Source organism: Mesoplodon mirus, assembly GCF_964341445.2.
Source record: "Mesoplodon mirus genome assembly, chromosome: 19".
Classification (NCBI taxonomy): domain Eukaryota; kingdom Metazoa; phylum Chordata; class Mammalia; order Artiodactyla; family Ziphiidae; genus Mesoplodon; species Mesoplodon mirus.
This window is the reverse complement of record NC_138995.1, coordinates 2659259-2680457: the sequence shown is the minus strand read 5'-3', so window position 1 is coordinate 2680457 and position 21199 is coordinate 2659259. Positions and strand designations below refer to the sequence as shown.

Genomic DNA, 21199 nt, shown 5'->3' with positions numbered 1-21199 from the left:
CTCCTTTTTTCTGTATTTTGGCAAATTTATGGACAGGCTTGGACCCTCATCAAGGTTTTCAGGAATATACCTCAAGGAGAAAGTCTCAGGAAGGCCCGCCGGGGCTTTCCCCACGTGTCCTGGTCGGATGTCAGGGCCAAGGGGGAGACTGCCAACCTCCGGCTTCATGATAAACCAGATCCCGAGGTGCCCAGGAAGCACCCCTGAGGTCACCCCCAACGCGGCCGGCACCCAATTAGATCCATGCCCAACATGGAAGCTCGAAGAACATGGACTAGTAACAATAAACAGCTATGTGGTTACTTTTTATGGACATTTGGACTGCATTTCAGGCAATTTTATACGCAAATGCTAAAATTTCCGAGGGTTCCCAAACTGCACGTGAAACATCTGCAGGGTGGACACCTGGAGTTTTACACTGTAGCCCCTCGTGCGTGCTCGCGGATGTAAATCTGAACCCGTCCCAGGATCCCAGCGAGACCAGTCCGGCCCCCAGTGCGCTTTATCGCCGGTCAGACAGGCCCATCTGGCAGCGGCCCTGCATCCACAAGATGCAGACCCCGTGGAAGGGGCAGCAGGCAGTGTGGCGGCGAGGGCCGCGGGTCTGGGTCTCTCATGCTCGGTGGAGCCTCCAGCCTTTGCTGTCGGAAACCATGTCCAGCTCTCTCCCTCCTTAATTTGTGTTTGTCCCAGGGGTGCCCAGGTGGATGAACCACCATCACCTCCCTCCAAGTCTGTGGCCCCTGCACAGCGGGAAGGTTGTTCTCGGACCTGCCACTGCTGGAGGGGGAAGGTCAGGCTCGTCACCAGGACTCCCCGGGCTGACTCCTGCCCAACTGCCCTCAGCGCACCTGCTCGCAAGTTCCCGGGTCAAGAACCCTGCATAGCAGACATTTTACCATTTGCGAGTAAACAGCTTTACATAAATTCACAAACAGCTGAGTAAACAAACGATGTTATCTAGTCGAGGAACGTGCTAGAGTGAAAGTCAGCTGGCTGCGGGACGCACCTTGGCATCCTTCTATCCTGACGGCTCAGGACGGCGTCAGCTCCCCCTCACCCCGCTGTCTTCACCCCCTTTTCACTGGCGCGTCTCCTTTCGGCCTGCTTCCATCTTTTATGACGATCATCTTTTATGATGATTTTTTTATGATTGCAACTAAACATGTGTTTTTCTGCCTTCTTACATTAATGTTCCATCATTTATATTTTCCCAAGTTTCTGTCGGCTCTTCAATCAGCTGCTAAATAGTCCATCGTATTTTATTGTTTCAGAATCGGACAACCATGTCCTTTATTATAGAAGCGGGGCAGCAAACACTGGTCTGGGGGCCAGATCAAGTCTCCTTGGAACGAGTCACACGCACTCATTCACGTGTTGCCCGTGGCTGCTTTTGTGCCACCTCGGCAGGGCTGAGGAGCTGTGACAGAGACCATAAGTATGTGGCCCGCAAAGCCAAAAATAATTTCTACCTGGCCCTTTAAGAAAGAGTTCCCCAACCCCTGTTCTAGGACATTTAGAGATTTTCCAGATATTGGGAGTTAGATAACCTAGCAGGGAACATCCTTGCACATTTGAGTTTAAACTTTTGATGCCACTTCGCTTTGGTATAAAATCTTAGAGACGGAATTTAGTAGACTAAAGGGAACAAACATTCTATTTCCCTGAATTTGCAGTCACGTTGTACAAAATTTACTAGGCTACCAAAATTCAGTGAACTCTCTAGTTTCACTACTACAATCAAATAAGCACTGAATGTCAATGTTTATAGAATGTCAGGGGTTAACATGGGAAGCAGAGAAATGATACTTGAGGGCTTCTTTAATTTCATTACTTTGAATATTTAGAGACCAGATTTATATTTTGGTGATGTTTTTACTTTCCCAAAAGTCCAATGATGAAGCTATGGTTTAAAGAGATCCCCGAACACCTTGGCTTGTTGTGAAATCCTCTTCTAGGGAAAAGGAATTCCTGGGAAGAGGAAAGGGGGTTATTTTTCTAAGAGAATTAAATTTCTGTGGGGATAACAATTTCGGAGGGAAGCTTTTCCTCTGTGCGGGTATGTTTGCTGGGGAAAACTGACAAGATTAGGGCTAGGAACAAGCTGCTTTGGAAATGTGGGGTTTCCCCGTAGCCTGTTGCTTGTAAGCCCCCAGGGAAACTCATAAAAAGCATTAATGCAGCTCTAACTGACCCCCTCCCCCACCCCTGCTCCAGCCTTCAGGTTGGAGCCAGGGCTCCCAGCGAGCACTGCTGGCCGACCAGGTGGCCAAGAAGTGGCTGTTCTGTGCCGCTGGCTCTGGTGGGAGACGGCTCCAGGTTGGAGCCGTGTGTGCCTTTTGTGTTCCCATGGCCTCTCCAGAGCAGATAGACACGCTCTAAGAGGCTGACAATTCCGTGGCAGCGGACCAAGAGTCCCCAGGCAGAGGAGAAGCAAAGTTTCATGGTTTGTTTATGCTGCTTCTCAAGTTGACCAGGAAGACATTGTCGGGTGTCACTCAGCCCCCGGCCCTCCACCCTGCCTTTACCCTGTGTGGCAGCCCCCTGCTTTGAGCCTGGATGTGGAACAAAGAAAATTCCCTGGGAATAAAGTTGTAAATGAAAGTGTATCTCAAAACAGACCAAGTCAGGAACCCTCATGACTGTGGCCAACGCGTCCCTTCATGATCCACCCTGGGGGATTTTACCCCCAGCTGCACATTAGAACCCCCTTGGGGAGCTTTTGGAAAAAAAAAACTGACATTTACTTGGGGGTCCTACCCCCATATATTGTGAGTTAATTGATCTTGGGTGGGACCGCATCACCTACATTTCTTAAGGGCTTCACACGGAGATTCAATGAGCAGAGTGAGGACCCACGGCCTCTACATAACTTCTAGCTCCTCCCCTCGGCCCCTCCACCATCCCTTCACCCCCTCCGCCAGCCACACTGACATTCTCTCCACCCCTCACCACCTGACCAACCCTCACTCACCCACGAGGACAAGCATCCAGTAAGATAATGGATGTGACTGCGGATTGAACGTGGCCCAGATTTCAGAGGCTGACACACCTGAATTCTGATCCCAACTCCAGCATTCAATGATTGCCTGATTTGGGGCAAACTTCTGCATGCTTTCAACCTATTTTCGTATCTGTATGCAAGTCATGACGGACTAAATATGAAGAATACACTCTCAATAAATTGTGGTTTTTAAATTACATATTATTATTTCTAAAGCATTGGCCCTTTAGAGGGAATCCAGCCACTGACTTTAAGGGCGCTGTGAGTCCCAAACATGCTTCTACAAAGGGTCTTTGAACACTGCCTGCTTGTTGCCTCTTCAAGGATATTTGTGTGTGGACTCTATCTTCGATCATCTTTAGGGATAGCAAATCTTTATAAGTTGGTTTGAATATTAGAATAGCCAAAAATCTTTCAGAGCCAGTTCTGATGATTCACTCATTTAACAAGCATGGCTTGTATTCCAAGTGAAGAAATGAAACCAATTTCACAACTGGATCCTGCAGTACCTGGGAGGATCTGAAAGTCTCAAATGTCAACAACTAATCTAATGTTGATAGTGCCTTTACAGATTGGGGATATCTACCTATTGGTTTGTTTATTTAACAAGTGTCTCCCATTCCTTTGCAGAAGGAGGCTGGGGAGAGAGGGAGAGAGCGACAGAAAGAGAGAGAGGATAGATACATATATAACAGAAAACTACTTTGTCTTATAAAGTACACATAGAAAAACCAAAGAGCATTGTGAGAAGACTAATGACAATCAGCCTTATGAAGCAAAATGTGTTACAAGCCATTGTTTAGGACAGCAACCCTCAGTTAACTAAGCAAAACTTTGAGCAGAGACTGGAGGTGGTAGCTGAAACCTGGTCCTCTCACTGTTAAATTAAGCAGTGAATCATTAGTGGACAGGCTTAAGTTAGGACACAAACATGTAGATAGAGTTGGTTATCCCAGAGCCAATGTTAATCACCAGTATCTAATAATCATAGGTCATAAAAGAAGTTTATGTACATTTCCTGGACTTTCTGTCTCAAGCCATTGGTTTCCTTCAAGGCAAAATCAAAGTGAGGAAGGGCCATGGGGGGAAGTGGTTAAGAGCATTAGCCTTTCAGCCAAATGAGCCTGTGATGAGTTTGGCCCATCACAGTCTGGCTGTGTGGTCTGGGGCAAGACCCTTGAGCTTGGCATGTGGCCTGATGGGAGAATCCCTGGCTCTAGTCCTGGCTCTCCAGGCAGTTTTACACAGTAACTGCCCCTCAGTTTCTGCCTGAAGTTAGGTCTCTGCACCATTTCAAACACAGCTGCTAATGATGCTTGTCATAAAGACCAAGCAAGTGGGCCAGTTGTCAAGCTGTCATCTTAACCCAGCCCAGCATGGCAGCGATTCCAACTCTGTGTGCCTGGGTCATTGGGACTGTCCTACTGAGCACGGCCTGTGCAGCTCCTCCAAGTCAGGGCTGGAAGAGATATGGTGCCATGGACAGCATTAGCCAGAACCTCGAAGTCGGGAGGCCCTCTCAAGTCCAGTTGTGTGACCTTGAATGAGCCATGTAACCTTTCTGAGTGTCAATTTATCTTTAACTATATAGATGTGACAGTGTCTGCTCCAACCAGGGGACAAGTGTCTCTAAAGGTCAAAAGACACCTGCTGTTCCCTGATGCCAGTGCTAGAACACTGTACCCTTCTACCTGTCAGAGGGTGGGGGGAGGGATAGGCCCCTTGAGGCAGGGAACATGTCCTGTCCATCTACACACCCCCAACCCTGGCCATGAGAGGCCTCAGTTCAACTGGGAGGCCTGGGTCCAGGTCCTCTCCTGTTTCTTAACTTCCCTAAGCCTCTTCTATTTTCATCAAAAGAGAGGGACAATAATGGTTCCAGGAGGATTAACCAAATCTGTATGTATTGCACTTGCATGGCACCTAGAGGTGCAAAGTGCTCAGTGTACAGGAAGGGAATCATCACCATCATCACCATCATCACCACCATCATCATCACCATCATCATCACCATCATCACCACCATCACCATCATCACCATCATCATCATCACCATCATCACCACCATCATCACCACCATCACCATCACCATCACCACCATCACCATCATCATCACCATCATCATCATCACCATCACCATCATCATCACCATCATCATCATCACCATCATCATCATCATCACCATCATCATCATCACCATCACCACCATCACCATCACCATCATCATCATCATCACCATCATCACCATCATCACCATCATCACCATCATCATCACCATCACCATCATCATCACCATCATCATCATCATCACATCATCATCACCATCACCATCATCATCATCACCATCATCACCACCATCATCACCACCATCACCATCACCATCACCACCATCACCATCATCATCACCATCATCATCATCACCATCATCATCATCATCACCATCATCATCATCACCATCACCACCATCACCATCACCATCATCATCATCATCATCACCATCATCACCATCATCACCATCATCACCATCATCATCATCATCATCACCATCATCACCACCATCACCATCATCATCATCATCACCATCATCACCACCATCACCATCACCACCATCATCATCATCATCATCATCATCATCATCACCATCATCACCACCATCATCATCATCATCACCATCATCACCATCATCACCATCACCATCATCATCATCATCATCATCATCATCACCATCATCACCACCATCACCATCACCATCACCACCATCACCATCATCATCACCACCATCATCACCACCATCATCATCATCATCATCACCATCATCATCATCATCACCATCATCACCACCATCATCACCACCATCACCATCACCATCACCACCATCACCATCATCATCACCATCATCATCATCACCATCATCATCATCATCACCATCATCATCATCACCATCACCACCATCACCATCACCATCATCATCATCATCATCACCATCATCACCACCATCATCATCATCATCACCATCATCATCATCATCACCATCATCACCACCATCATCATCATCACCACCATCACCATCATCACCACCATCACCATCATCACCATCATGATCTCTAACTTCCACGACATATTTTCCATGTGCCAGGAACTGACCTAAGAGATTTTGTAAATTGACCCACTTAGCCTCCCAATCCATATTGTGGGTACTTTGATCATTATCACCTTTGCTCACTGGAGCAACCTGAGACACAAAGAGAGTGAGGAAGGCGTGAGGCTGACCCAGGCAGTAAGTGGCAGAGGCAGGATTTGAACCCAAGTATCTGGCCCCAGAGCCTGCATTCCGAACTCTCTTAGCTAGGCTGAAAGCCTGTTTAAAGCTAGTTGAAAATATGCCGTTGGATGCACTTACGCATACAAACTTTCTTTATATGCCTGAATAAAACTAGAAGATTCCACAGCTAATGTAATACCTTGGACCGTTATGTTGGATGACCCGAGTCAGCTATTCTATGTGATCCTGCTTGGAATTGGTTGGTGCTGTTATTAGTACATGGCTAAAAATGAAGAGGAAACACGTCCTGTGTTGTCTCACAGCCAAATCAGCTGAGCTTTCTAATACCTGTAATTATTAACTGGAAAATTTGTCCTGATCTCCGCAAAAGAAAGTTTCCAAGTGAGATCTTCATCAACCAACACATTGTGGATATGGGGATAAATAGCCCAGCTCACCCCAAATGCCTTTTGTGTTGTTTATTTTTTAAGAACATGCACGATTTCATTTGAAGTTGGGCATGTTTGGTGGCTGGCTCTCTTGGCTTTCTGTTTTCCCTTTCCGCAGGTCAGCATTTCTTCCACATGGGATGTAGAGCCACCGGGATGTTCGGGGCCATGTCCTACGAGAAAACTGGCTCCTTTAGACCTTGAGACCAGGCTCCTGGTGAAAATTTCAGAACAGTGACCACGATGCCGACTGATCTGAGGTCAGGTGCTTCCGCACTAGGTTCTCCATCCTAAAGCTCTAGATCAGAGATGTTCTGGGGAGGGGTGTCATTTGCTCCCCCCTTTTTGGGGCGGGCAACCACAAACTACAACAGCAGTGATACAGGATAGAAAGGAACATTCCATTTTGCAATATTAAAAAATTATGGGTGGAAGCTTTTTTCACAGAAGTTGAAAACCAAGAGTGACAGAATACTTTTAGTCTGTGGAGATTTTTAGATGGGGCTGTGATTACCAATGGGAAGTTCCTCTCATAGCCCTTTGGGGGAAGGGCGTACAAATCAGTATGTGAAATGGGACATGTTTCTGGAAGGGGATATTTGTATAAGAAGGTTGAGAAACACTTCTTTGGAGAATGAGTCAGAGAATTCGTTGAGAGGAAAAAAAACAGTTACTTTGCATTTATTCAATAAGTTATGTATTTATTCAAAATATATGAACATCGCACCTGCTGGGTAGTCAGCACTGAGCATGAACGTGTCTGAACTGGGGGAATGACAGCTCTGACTTAGGGGGTGACATAAGAGCCTAGTGACACATGGTTGGGGTGGTGGCCCATCCTAGCCAAGACCCACGGCGGCCCATGGGGGCCTGACCTTCCTTCTCTGAGACCAACATTCCCATCATGAAGAGCTGTCAGCATCTGAGCTCTTAAGAACGATCACCACCATTGATAAACCCTTGGTGGATGAGTTTCTTCTCAGAAGTACCATTTTATCACCTGTTCCTCCTGCTGTTGCACAAATCCCTGCCATGTGCCAGCCGCTCTTGTTTACGGTGTGGTCCTTCTTTGGGATGCTTCTCCCTCCAGCTGTGGAAGCATCTATTTATAGTTTTCCATGGAGTTAGAGGGAAAGGATCAAATCTTCTGGGTTCCACCACTTGGGAGACTGTTCTCTAAGGCCCATAGTGGTGAGGGGCACGTCCAGGGTCACGGTGGGGCTCACACACGCATAGCTTCTGAGACTGGAGGCTGTGGATGGACACTATGCAGAGCATGCCATGTGGAATCTGGGCCCGATGTTGCCAAAGTTGTTAATTTTTTAAAAGGTGAAGTCTTTTTTTTATAATGGAAAATTCTCTCATTTTAAAAAACGCCTGGTTTTCCAAAAATGCATAAAAGCTCAGTTGAATCCTGTCAAACAAACTCGAGTAGAGGGGCAAACTGCAAAAGGGCAGGTCTGCACTCTTCCCAAATGCTGATGAAATGAAAGGCAAAGAAAGGCTGAGGTACATTCCAGATTAAAGGAGACTCGTGTGACATGACACTGAATGCAACACGTGGTTCCAGGTTCCAGCCTGGATTGGAAGGTGAAGGTTGCCAGAAAGCCCAGTTCTGGAACAAACGGCGAGATCTGAATATGAACGTTTGCTAACGCACCATGACAACGTGGCTGTGTAGGAGAATGCCCTTGTTCTTAAGGGGACAGTGCTGCAGCGCTCAGGGGCAAAAAGGGACACATCCTCCCCAAGTTACTTTCAAAGAGTTCAGCAAAAATAAAGAAGTAATGATCACGATGATGTTGACCATGAGAGAGAAAAGGAGTGAAAAAGCAAATATGGCTAAATATTGACAGGGGGTGGATCTAGGTGATGGGCACAGGGGTATTCATTGTAATACCTGGCAATTTTTCTATGGGTGGGCCCAACGATTTTTTAAAATAAAACCTTCAGTAGAAATAAATAGAACAGGAAAACGTAAGGCTGCATGAGCCACACCAAGCTCTCTCACACGTCAGCTCTTCGTCATGGACCCCCCGACGGAGGCTCCCAGTGAGAAAGCATCCACCGCTAGAAGGGGCGCAGGTTACTAACTGGGTGTCTGATTGCAACCTTCGCGTCATCATTCAGGACTCCGGAGGGCCGGGCGCAGAACGGGAGGAACAAGTCATGCAGCTCCTGCCCTCATGGGGTTTGTGTTCTAGATGCATTCAGATAACCACCTACATAAAACGACAGCCTGTGCTAGCACGATGAAGAAAGCAAAGTGACAGCGTGACAGCCACACGAAGAGATGCTGTGCCTCATCCGTCCATAGGATGGACGTTCTATGGACCCAGGCAGGGACGCCAGCTTTAGATGGGGTGGTCGGGGTGCTGAGGAGAAGCCCAGCCGTGAGAGCACTCAGGAAGGACAGAGAGGTGAACGATCAGGCTGGAGACGGTCCCGAGGCGGCAGCCAGTGTGACGATGGGGGAGCGGGGAGCAAGGCCCACGTGCCCAGGCCCAGTGAAAAGGATGAGGCCTGGGGGCCACGGGGACATTATTCTAAGGGTAACTGGGGACCACGGAAGTGAGTGACGTGCACTTGACCCTGACCCTCTTTCTTTCCGCGTTGTTTTCGGAGCGCTGTGGCTGAAGATCAGAGTAAGGACAGGACCCCTTACATCCCACTGCTGTGTATCAGGCACAGCTCTGAGTACTCTGCATCTCTGAGCCAATTTAATCCCCACATCAGCCCAATGAAGGTGGGACTATTATCCCTATTTTACAGATAAGAAAGCTAAGACGTCCAAGCAAAAAGCACCCTTGTGGAGAATAGCCCTGTACTGGGTTCAACTGTGTCCCCTGAAAAGGTACATGCAAGTCCCAACCCCCAGAATCTGTGAGTGTGACTTTATTTGGAAACAGGGCCAAATCCCTGTGTCCCAATAAAGAGGGAAGTTTGGACACAGGGGGAAGATGCACATGTGAAGCGGAGCCAGAGAGAGACTGGAGCGATACATCTGCAAGCCAAGGAGCCCAAGGACGCCAGCAACACCAGAAGGCAGAGAGAGGCCGAAGGATCCATGCCGATACCTTGATTCTGACTTCTGGCCTCCAGACTGTGAGAGACTAAATTTCTGTCGTGTGAAGCCGGAGGTTGGTGGTACTTATTTTGGGCAGCCCCGGGAACCCTCCACCAGCTCGTAGAAAGAGTTAGACTCTGCGTGGATGCACACCCGACAGGAAGCTGGCGGCACTGAGGGGGTTCCTGGCCTCTTTTTGGAATCGACCGCACATTATTTGTTAGGGCCCCCCCAGCACTCATCAGCCCCACCCCCAGCCTCCAGAACTGTCAGACGGATGTCCTATGGACCCCACTGCCCCGCAGTCAGAAGGAACAGAAGCCCCACGGTCACCCGTCCCTCCCCTTCCTTTCTCTCCTTGAGGGCCCAGTTACATAAATTATGAGCTGGGGCCACATCCGAGTTCTCCCACCCACGTAAGGGCCACCCAACCTGTCCTGATGGACAGCTGGCCACGGAGGGGGCGGCAGCCTCTCAGGGCCCACGCCTGCGGGACGGGACGGGCTGCACGGGGCCTCCGAGGGGTGAGAGCCACAGCCCCGCCCAGATGCCTGACCAGATCAGGGCGCACAGCTGTCCAAATCCTGGTCCTGAAACCCGATGACCGACCGGGGCTGCCAGAGGTCAGGAGCACCCCCTTCCTAATGAAACATTTGTGGGAGAAACAAAGGAGACTTTCTCTCTGTATGCACGTCTCCCCTGGGAGGCAGGGAGAGAGGACGGAGGAGAAGGAAGGCCTCCGACGCTGCGGAGGAAACCTGCGGACACTTGCCTTCTGTGAGGCTCCTGTCCCCCCGCTGGAGGACCCTGGCCTCCGGGACATCTGGCTCCCAACCGGGAGCACCGTCTGCGTAAACAACCCTGTGAGCCCGCGAGCTTCTCGGCTGTGAGACAGCCAGTCCCGTGGGACCCTGAACATCGCAGTTTCCACTTGTGAGTAAACAAGCCCTTTGATTTCCCTCACGGGGTTCGCTGGGAGTAGATACTTTGGTCCGACATCCAAGCCGGGAGATGGCCTGCTTTTTGTATAACGGTAGTGACTGTTTAGAGAACGGAGCGGTCATTTGGCTTTCAAGTCTCAGCCAGAAATTACACGTAAACAAACTGTCGTGACGGCACCAATGAGCCCCAGATGTGGCCATAGGTAGAGGGTGGGGGCTCCTCTAGGCCGCCCTGGATCGGAGGACGGTGGCCAAGGCGACCCAAGGCTTGGTGCAAACAGTGGGCGCTCTGTAAACGCGCGCCTGTGCAGTGGACACGAGAATCACAGGATCCGAACTCAGGCCAGAGCAGTGGTCCGGTGGGCGCCTGGGGTCACAGCGGGGCTTCGTGCAGGGAGTGGTGGCAGCCGCACTGCTCGTGGACTAAGCAGCAGACTAAATACACCGAGGCCTGAGATTTGCAGCCGTCACTCATGTGAAGGATGCTTCCACCCTGGATCCCGGGTCAGATGCGACACAGAAAGCAATGCCCGTTGTAGCAGGAGGACGGGATGACGCAGCTCCAGCAGAAGCACGTGGCTGTTCCCCGGAGAACCCGGCATCGGTGCTCACTGTGGACCTTACAACGGTTGGCAGCATCGGCGTGGCCCGCGTGCCAGGCGCTGAGTGATTCACGCCCATCTCTCCTATTAATTCTCCCAACATCTCACCAGAGGCCCTGTTGCTGTTCCCATTCTACTTCTGTGCCGGCTGAGGCTGAGCAAGGTTAAGCAACTTGCAAAGTCCCACAGCTGGCAAGCAGAGGGACAGGGAGTGGGAGGCATGGTGGCCTGACTCCTGGGCAGACTGTCCTCCGTGCTGGAGCGCTGGTCTCTCTCAGTGGCCTTTGCAACTCCACCAACCAGTCTGCTCAGAAATTTCACAAAGTATCGCTAAGTCATGCATTAATCCATCTGAGTCTTTACTGAGTAGCTACTATATGTCAGGCCCTGCAGGCAGTTATGCACAGAGGATGTGTCTAGGCACTGGGCTAAGTCTGAGAACCAAAACAGAGAGAAGCCCTGCTCTCCTGAAGCGGACATTCTGGTGGGGAGAGACACAGAATAAACATGGTAAAGAAGTAAATTACATCACACGCTAGGAAAAAACAGAACAGGATGGGGGTTTGGAAGGTGTGCATGTGGATTTACCACGTGCCAGATCTTTGCTTGAAGCTAAGGGTGGAAATATGAACAATGTGAGGATCCTGCAGACAAGAGGTCACGGCTCATCATGGGGACCAACATGGCAGCAACAGTAATGAGAGAAGAGCTGTGATGAAGGTAAAAACAGGGATGTGGCAACAGGGGAAGTGTCCAAGTCGTCTCCCAGATAGGCTCGGGCAGCGTGGGGAGGGGCAGCCCAGAGGAGGGGCGGCCCCGAGGTGCACACGTGGTACATCCCCTTGGGGGCACACAGCTACTGCTGCCATTGCCACGTCTCCAGGGCTTACCCCAGGCCAGCCCCTGCTAAAGGCTTCACATACTTAGCTCCTTGGACCCTTAGAACACCTCCACGAGGAAGAAACAGAGGCCTCAGAGACGTCAGAGCACCTGCCTCGGGTCCCACAGGGAGTAAATGGCTGATGCAGGATTCCCACCCATATCCAATTCCCCATATCACGACACTCCTGAAGGAAGGAACTGCTGCTTTTCTTCTATCTGCTGTAGACCTAGCATGGTTCCTTGCATAGATTAGATGCTCAAAAAACATGTGATGAATGAGTGAGTGAATGAATGCATTTTACAGCTGTGCTTTGTTTCCTATGTCCATCCATTCTCTTTCCATCTGTCTCTGTCCTGTCTCTCTCCCTCTCTCTCATCCTTCTACATGTGTGGGACAGCGAAACATTTAGAGACACACATGCCCAGGTTGCAGATGTGCAGCTGGCTCAACTTCTGGCTGAAGGGCAAGCTGCCTTTCCTCCCAGTTGTGTCCCTCTGCCCTGCCTGACACGAGGACGTCTGCAAGACGCTCGGTTCTACAGCAACTTGGTACCTGGGCTTCCTTCTCCTCACTTCCAAAACCATCCACCCTTGGGATATAAGCACACTGGATCATTCGCAGGCCCAAAGCCTTGGCCTTGCGAAAAGTTAGGCCTCTTGCTAGCCCCAGGCCAGGTGGCCTCACTTTGCAATCCTCCAAGGCCGAAGGAAGCCATCCAAACTCAAATCCAATTAGCGGCAGCTTGCAAGTCCCTTCTGAATGGGAAGGCATGGAAAGGTGTGACCGTTCTTCAAAGGCTCCCAGCTCCTCCCTGCGTCTGCTGGCCTGAGGCCTGGGCTGGACCCAGAGCGGAGCGGGCTGAGGTGAGGACGAACTCGCCCAAGAGGCTCCGTGGGCTCGGAAAGCTGTCCCAGAGCGGGTGGGCCGCCGTGTCCGGCTGAGCCAGCTCTGAGTCCAGGGTGTCAGACGTTTATCCGAAGCCTCTCCAAACCTCTCACGTTGGAGAAACTGCGCTCAAGGCTGCCATCCATCAGTTTTCCAGCGAGACTCTGGCACCCCTGCCCTCCATCCTGGCCAGAATCACTGGAGCCAGCATCTTTGCTTCCACGGCCCAGGCCTTTTCAGTTGCACACACAGCCCCATTGACTTCAAAGGCCAGAGGGGAGAGGACGTGGGGCCTGCTGACGGTGGAGGCTGCCCCTGTGTGAGGCCGGCATTTGCAGCCTGACCCCAGCAACAGGGCCAAGTATCCATCTGGACTGGAGGCAGGGGAGAAGGAGGGGGAGGAGATCCCTTGAAAATGAAGACCGGGTCAGGCCACACTCGTGTGAAGGTGGACTCCAAAAGTGCAGGGGAGCCCCAAGAGGGGGCCCTTTTTGGTCCAGGAATTGTCCTCAGAGCCTCCCTTCCCTGAGCAGGGACCACCCAGGCCTGTCAGAGTCAAACAAAAATCAGAAGGATGCCAGCGCATCCCTGTGAGGACGAGCTCCCTCTGGCAGCAGCTGCTGCGGGGAAGCAAGCGCAGCCAGAGTGAACTGGGCCCAGAGCTGTGAATGGCTGGTTCCCTAAGCAGGCGGCTGGAAAAATGGCAGAACCAGGGCTGGAAGGGGAGTCTTCTTTTCTGCTTGTCTTTTCCTGAACCACTTCCCAGGTGAGACCTCGCTGGGGCTAGGGTCTATCATTCACTCATTCACACGCTCAGTAAATGTGCCAAGGCTTCCTCGGGGCTAGACCCTAGTCCAGCCTGTGAGACACAGAGGATAAGACAGAATGTAGAGTTCGATAGAGGATACAGACCAGCAAACCAACAATGACAACATAAGGACTGCAATGACTTACAATCCAAGGTATACACCCTAGTTTTAAAAGCTCCCCAGATGACTTAACGTGAAGGCAGATGTGAGTATCTTATTCCCACCATGGTTCCCCAGTAAACATCATTCCTGCAAATGCAAAACGGGGAGCTACTCCCCGCACAGGAGACATCGCCCCCCTCTTTCGACCCTGATCTCCACGTTAAATCCCCACACTTCGGATGCCTTTATTAAAACATGCTTCCAGAACCTGAATCCAGCTTTTACTCCTGGCACCCAGCGATATGTACGTGGCCAGTCTGGTGCTAGTCTTCAGCGTCTATTCCAGACGCGGCACTGAGGGATGGACGTGGTAACACTGTCAGCTGGCCCGGCCGTGGCTCAGGTTGCTCCGCTAGACTTCGTCTTGACTCACAACACGGCAGACCCTCGTTGGACGCCTACTCTGAATTAAATGGTGACTTCACTCCAGCCAAAGAGGATGAGGTCTTTTTTTTTTTTTTGCGGTACGCGGGCCTCTCACTGCCGTGGCCTCTCCCGTTGCGGAGCACAGGCTCCGGACGCGCAGGCTCAGCGGCCATGGCTCACGGGCCTAGCCGCTCCGCGGCATGTGGGATCTTCCCGGACCGGGGCACGAACCCGTGTCCCCTGCATCGGCAGGTGGACTCCCAACCACTGTGCCACCAGGGAAGCCCGAGGGTGAGGTCTTTAATGTAAGTCCAAGTCAACTGAGGTTTCCAAAGGAAACCTGATGGTATTCTCGAGCTGGATCTCCGGCCGACACCCCGAGCTCCACGCACCCCCTCGTCCCTCACCAACCCGAGCTTACTGCCCCCAACGCTGGTTAATGTCAGTGCCAGCCTTCCTCTTCCTGCTCAGAAACTCTGACCATCACTGATGACTCCTTCCTCAGCCTCCTCCCGCGTTTCCAAGCCAGCACAGCTCAGCAAACACGCTCAGCCCCTAGACGGCTTCCTTTCCAATCCTTCAACGTACGTGCTTTACACCCAGCTCCAAGTGTCCTCCCTCTTGGCCTTCACAGAGAGGATGGCTCCCTGGGCATTAACCTGCCCACTTAAACACCTCTTCCCCCTCCCTCCCTCCCTCCCTCCCTTCCCTCCTTCCTTTCTTTTTCTTTCTCTTTATTCTTTCTCCTGCAAGATTCTGACATTCTCAGAACAAGAATGCAGATGGACCCCAGAATAAGGGTTCATTTTCTGAAGACTGTGACCATGCAGGCCCCTCTGGCCACTCGGTGCTGGCTCATAGTAGGTCTGCAGGGAATTCTTGTTGAGCAGAGGTGACCAGACTGTTCTGAGCCCAAGGCTAGGATTTGTGTGAGCGATGGCTCTTTCCCATCAACAACCTATAACTTGTAGGGTCCGTGTGGGGGTTCCTGGTCTGGCTAGTTATCCTACGACCATCCAGCACACCCAGGTCCCTGGGATGGAATTAGAATTTTGCTGCAGCGAGGGACCTCCTATTTACTATGGTGACGACCGCTATTTTATCAGTGCCAATGCTGGGCTACGAGTCCTTTACATCTTTCGACAAGAACGCTTCCAAGATTAGCATCGTTATCCTCATTTGACAGATAAAGAGACTGGACACCAGAAAGGTGAAAAAGCCTGCCCGAGGTCACCCAGCTAGGAGGCCAGGGGGCTGAGCTGAAAGCCTGGTGAGAACACTCCAGCTCCCCTTCCCGCCCTCCACACCGTGCTCCAGGTTGAACCCTCCGTCTCTTCCCGCAGCCTTGGGACCACACCTCTCCTTCATGGTCTGTGCACACACTCGCCACATCACCTGGCCGGTGGGACAGGCATCTCCGGGGACTTCAGATTCTCAGGGTGTCAGAGAGAAACGCATCCTCAGGGATCACCTGCTCCCAACGCTCTTGCTTTGCAAACCAAGGCCCGGAAAGGCTCGGGGGCTTGTTCTGAGTCCTAGGTGCCACCAGATCCAGAAGCCCTCAAGTCAGTTTTTCTTCCATCGTTTTGCATTGGCTTGAACTTCCCCACTCTGGGAGGGAGGCGGGGGACAAAAGCTCCAAATGCCACGGCAGAGAAGGAGGGACAGTACTGGACGGACTCCTGAGGTGGTTCCAGCAGCCCTCCAACTCACACAAGCGTCAGGTGGGTCAGCAGAGCCCGGGCACAGACCCAGAATGCTTGACTGCCACTCACGACTCTTTTCTACATTTCTCGTGCCCCTGCAACCCATCTCTTTTCTCCTTTCGAGGCTGTATAAAGAATAAAATGAGAGACTCTGAAACAGGATCACAGATTTAAATGCCTACAGCAGCCAGGCATGTGCTTTAAATTACCAGAGTCTGCACCAGGCGCAAGACGGCAGGGAGTGGTGGGGACTGGAAACGTTGAGAAGCACAGCCTTATCCAAAGGGGATGCCCGCACCCACACCCAGCCAATTGTTGCCATATCCAACTGCAGCTGGGCCTTCCAATTTGTCAAGAGAAGCCAGAGCTCTAGGTTTTTAAATAAAATATTCTGTTTTTAAGCGTTATGAAGCAATTTTTAAAAATGTAAATACATCCACTGACTGATTCAGCCCCCAATCCGCCACTTACACCCTCTGCTTCAGAAAATTAAAATCTCTCCGGCAGGGACGTCACTGCGCCCCGAGCTGCACGCCAGCCCCACAAGGCCTGTTCTGTCGTGGCCAAGCATAGCAGAAGGAGCCTTCTGGCCAAAATGACAACCAACATCAACTGTTTGAAATTAGGCATGTCTGTGCAACCTGCCACCCGTCTTCACGTCCGCAGTCTGCACCGCTATTAGCAGCTGGGCTTCACGGCGTGATGAGGGCAGCAGGCAGAGGCCTGCACAGCGTCACCGTTCTCATCCTGTCATTAATGAGAGTCAGTTTACATGAGCACCAAGTGCTGATAAGGGTGTCTGAGGCCCATCACTGTAGCTGCTCTATAGAGCAGACAATTTATTGGACAGCCAAGTCCAGCCCATTAGTCATGGACTATTAGAAGACGTTTCAGATGTTGTCTTCAAACCATCTTTTGAAACCCATTAGACATGAACTTCACGCAGGTAATAGCAGGGAGGGTGGGAGCTGAGGGTCGCCTGGCAGCCAATGCAACAATTTCCATCCAGACACCCGCATGGACTTTTCGAGTCTCGGCGCCTGGGGGCCAGGAGACCTGCGGGGTGGGGGTGCATTCAAGGCAACCTCTAGCCAACTCTGGAGGCTTGAGGAGTCCCAGGGCACCTCCAGGCTTCAGTACGTTTCTCCATAAGATAAGTGCATCACACAGGGGACTCTGAAGACACCTTCCAGCTAGGGTGAGGTGACTGGAATCCCATGTACTCGGGCCTCTCCTGGTCTCATCACTGAAAGTCCCTCGTCTCAGGAAACCTAGCAGTCCCAGGCAAACCCAGTGCTTCATCACCTCACTTCCAGCTCTGACTTTTTTTTTTTTTTTGGTGGTATGTGGGCCTCTCACTGTTGTGGCCTCTCCCGTTGCGGAGCACAGGCTCCGGACGCGCAGGCTCAGTGGCCACGGCTGACGGGCCCAGCCGCTCCGCAGTATTAGGGATCCTCCTGGACTGGGGCACGAATCCGTGTCCCCTGCATCGGCAGGCGGACTCTCAACCACTGCGCCATCAGGGAAGCCCCCAGCTCTGACTTTTAAACACCCATCAGACCAAGGAACGTGAGGGCACCTCTCATTGTCAAAGCTCGGTAGTAAACACCAAGGTGGCATGGACACGTCAGGAGTGGTCAGGCCTTTGGAGAACCTCGCAAGGTCTGGTCCTTCTGTCAGGAGCCTTTGCCTAAATGCCTTGAGTTTTCATGACACCTGAAGTGGGTTGAAAAGGGGGGCGGCGTGAGAGCCTAAGTTCTTTGCAGATTCTTTTGTGGGAGAACAAACTATTGCGTTTCCCTCTTGGGCTGAGTTTATTGCCACACACGTCTACTGAGGGGCTTTCTACGTGCAAGGCCCTGGGGACGGGGACAGCAGGGAGTGGCTGCTGAGAGGAAGCCGTCTGCCCTCAAGGCTGACCAAGTTCCGTCAGGGACGCAGCTGTAGCACTGTGTACGGGGTCGTTTTCTACCCTGCCTTTGTGCTGTTTTATAGGAGGTAGAGAGGGATCAACAGATGTGACTTAAGGTCTCAGGGACAACATGTACGTGAGCTCTCCAAGTGCTTCACGTAACATGACTCCCTGGTCGCCTGTTAAAATGCAGTTCTGATCCTGTGAGGCCTGAGCCTTACATTTCTAACAAGGGCCTGGTGATGCTGAGGCTGGACCGGGGACCACACCTTGAGCAGCCAGGGGCTGGGTGACTGACTCCTGAGGCCAGGAGCTGGGTCGGACTCATCTTTTACCCACAGGAACAAACACGCTCTTCGGAGGAGTCCAGCGGATAGGGAACAGACGAGCAAGGCACCATCTAACCCGGCCTGACCACCCAGACCCCCAGTCCATGCCGCTCTCACCCCAGGCTCTCTGCAGCCCCAGACATCCCGTTTAGCCCAGTCCGCACGTCTGAGAATATTCATCATGTCGATGGAACTGCCCTGGAACAGAACCCATCACGCAGGTAAAGACCGCAACCCAAGCCCAAGCCCTCTCTGCCCAATCCGCCAGGCCACAGAGGAGGTCCCGCCCCTTCTCCATCAGGCCCCAAGCGGGTGACTCCTTGGTTCTTCCCCCTTCTCCACACGCCAGCCTCGCCAGGGACTCGAGAACTTTGTAGTTGTAAGCTACCTTTGCTCCAATTCGAAAACCGTTAAAATAATCACAGATAAGTACAAGGATGTGCGATCTGGTTTGGTCTATAAATAAGAAAAATTAGGAACAGCCTAGTCAAAAAAAGGGCTTGATTGAGTAATTTAAGGCCTATCTATTAGATGGATTATTTGAGAACCATATTTTTGCGTGTCAACCACGGGAAGTGATCACCCTATGATAGTAATTGTAAGTACAAGGTTGCAAAACTACCTAGAGAGCATAATACTGATTTTGTGAGAAAAAATATTCCATAGAGGAAAGCTCAAGAGAAACTGTCTAAAACTCTTAACAGGTTGCTGTCGGGAGTGGGGGTCACAGTGTTTTATCTTCCAGTTTGTCCTTTGGTGACATAGTCAAACGCGGGGCTCTGGACGCAGATTTCTGGGTTCAAATCCCAGCTCCACCACCAGCTAGCTTTGTGGACCCAGGCAAGGTCTGAGCCCGCCGTGCCTCAGTTTCCCCTCTGTGATATGGTCTGGAGGGCGGATCTGGGAAAGGTCTGCGGGGAACGAACCAGTCCAGGAATTAAGGGGGAGATGCAAGGACCCATCATGAGACAAACCTGGGGCGCTTCAGACACCCTCCTCAACCCCCGCTCAGGTACAACACACACGTGCACGCACACACACGTCCTCTTTCAAGCTCGACTGGCCCCCTGGTCCTGTCTGAGATGTGGGTGCCAGAGTAGGGCCTCGCCCCCTCTTTGCTTCTGTCTGGCCCTCCCCCTGCCAAGGGAGCAGGTGGTGAAGGAGCTGCAGATGGGGAAGCAGCTTCTTCATGAAGCCAGAGCTCCCGGCTGCGGGCCTCCCCTTGCTGGGTCAGCCTCAGGCTCAGGCTCCATGGGCAGCGTCCTGGGAGGCAGAAGGGCAGGGTTGGCCACACGTGACACCGAGGGGGCACCACCACCATCAAGCTGTTTTCTACGAAGGTCCCTGTGGGACCCTCCGCAAAACATCACAGCGAGCCTTTGTGCAGAAGGAAAAACAAAACCCAGGGGGCTTGATTTGGCTCTGGATATGCATATACACAGGTTGGGATTTTCTAAATGACAGCACCTGTTAATTGTCTGGTTAGGTATGACCTATTAAACATTTACCGCCCATTTCCTGTACACGTCTGGTGAGGCCGGCAGGAAATTTAGAACAAATTAAACAGCAGCTGCAATCCCTCATGCTTTAATGGCCCCTCCACGATTCTGTGCGGCATTGTAAAATATTAGGGGCAGATCTGTTAGGGACAGGAGGGTTTCCTCAAGCAAGCCTCCGAGTCCTCATCCTCCTGCCAACCAGGCCCCATAAAGTTAAATTGGCCAGGGCGCATCTCCCCCTTCCCTGCTCCCCCACTGCCGTATATTTCAGGGGAGGCTTTTTCATCCGCACACCCCACTCACCCTCCTCTCTGTTCCCCCACCCCCTCCCAACCGTTCCCACACGATTTCACATGTGGTCCGAGAGGGGCACTTCCTGCCGTTATAAAAAGCAAAACCAAGACCCCAGCAAAAACAGGCTGTGCACAGAACACCCAAGTTGACAGTGTGAGAGAGAAGGCCTAATCCATTCCATATGACAAACAGCAGTGGCCCGCAGGGGAGGCCCGGCCCTGCGGAGAATTCACAACAGTCCCTCCTCCGCCCCTGTCCGCCTTCCCAACCCCCCCGACTCCCTCCTCAAGTGGACCCTTCAAAACAGGAGAAAAATATTCTTAGGAGCACGCCCCTAACTTTAAACTGATTATGTTTGGGTTTAATAGCCTACTATGCATTGTTCTTTCTTCACTTTGAAAATAAACTCTAGGAAGCATTAATGCAAATACAATATAAACACGCTCGTTCCTAAATTTTCGCATCTCCCTGGTGTGTTTGGGTTTGCGCCTTAAGATCGTGGCTCAGCTTGATGTAAGAACCAGATGGATCTTTAAATTGGAAGCTTTGCAAATAGCTCACCGTGTAAATAGACAGCTGTCCGGATGATGTGAGGGGCGGCGAAAGCACCCCCAAGAATACGGCTGTTAGTAACCGTCCATTGTCCTTCCGGGAACAGCAGAACGGAGAAGGTCCTCTCTGGTGGTTCTGCTGAAAAAGGACAGGCATTGCCTCAGTTGTAGAAGGAGGTGTGATTACAGAGGTTCGGATTTTAAGACAATGAAAAGAACAGATTTCTGTGCCAACCATACTTTAGTCCACGTTTTCACGTCTCTGTGGATAACCTTTGATGCCAGGTGATGGGCAAACGTGCTCCATCCTTTCAGTCCCACCACTAGCAGCTCACCCAGGGTACCGAGCCTTGACCTGCTTACCAGCTGCCACGTCCAAACTAGAACTTTTCTACTTCCTGTTTCCTACTTCCTGCTTCCTGCCCCCCAGTTCCATAAAGCATTCTCCTTCAGAGGCGGTAAAAATGGAAAGGACAAG

General features: G+C 51.3%; 1 long non-coding RNA gene across 1 annotated transcript in view; it reads right to left on the bottom strand.

Annotated features, from left to right (window-relative positions):
• LOC309795382 overlaps positions 1 to 21199 on the bottom strand; it is a 154752-nt gene that overhangs the window by 12606 nt on the left and 120947 nt on the right. Inside the window, exon 8 of the long non-coding RNA XR_014292246.1 lies at positions 20732 to 20860. This is a non-coding gene — a long non-coding RNA (uncharacterized lncRNA). The remainder of the gene's footprint in view (positions 1 to 20731; positions 20861 to 21199) is intronic.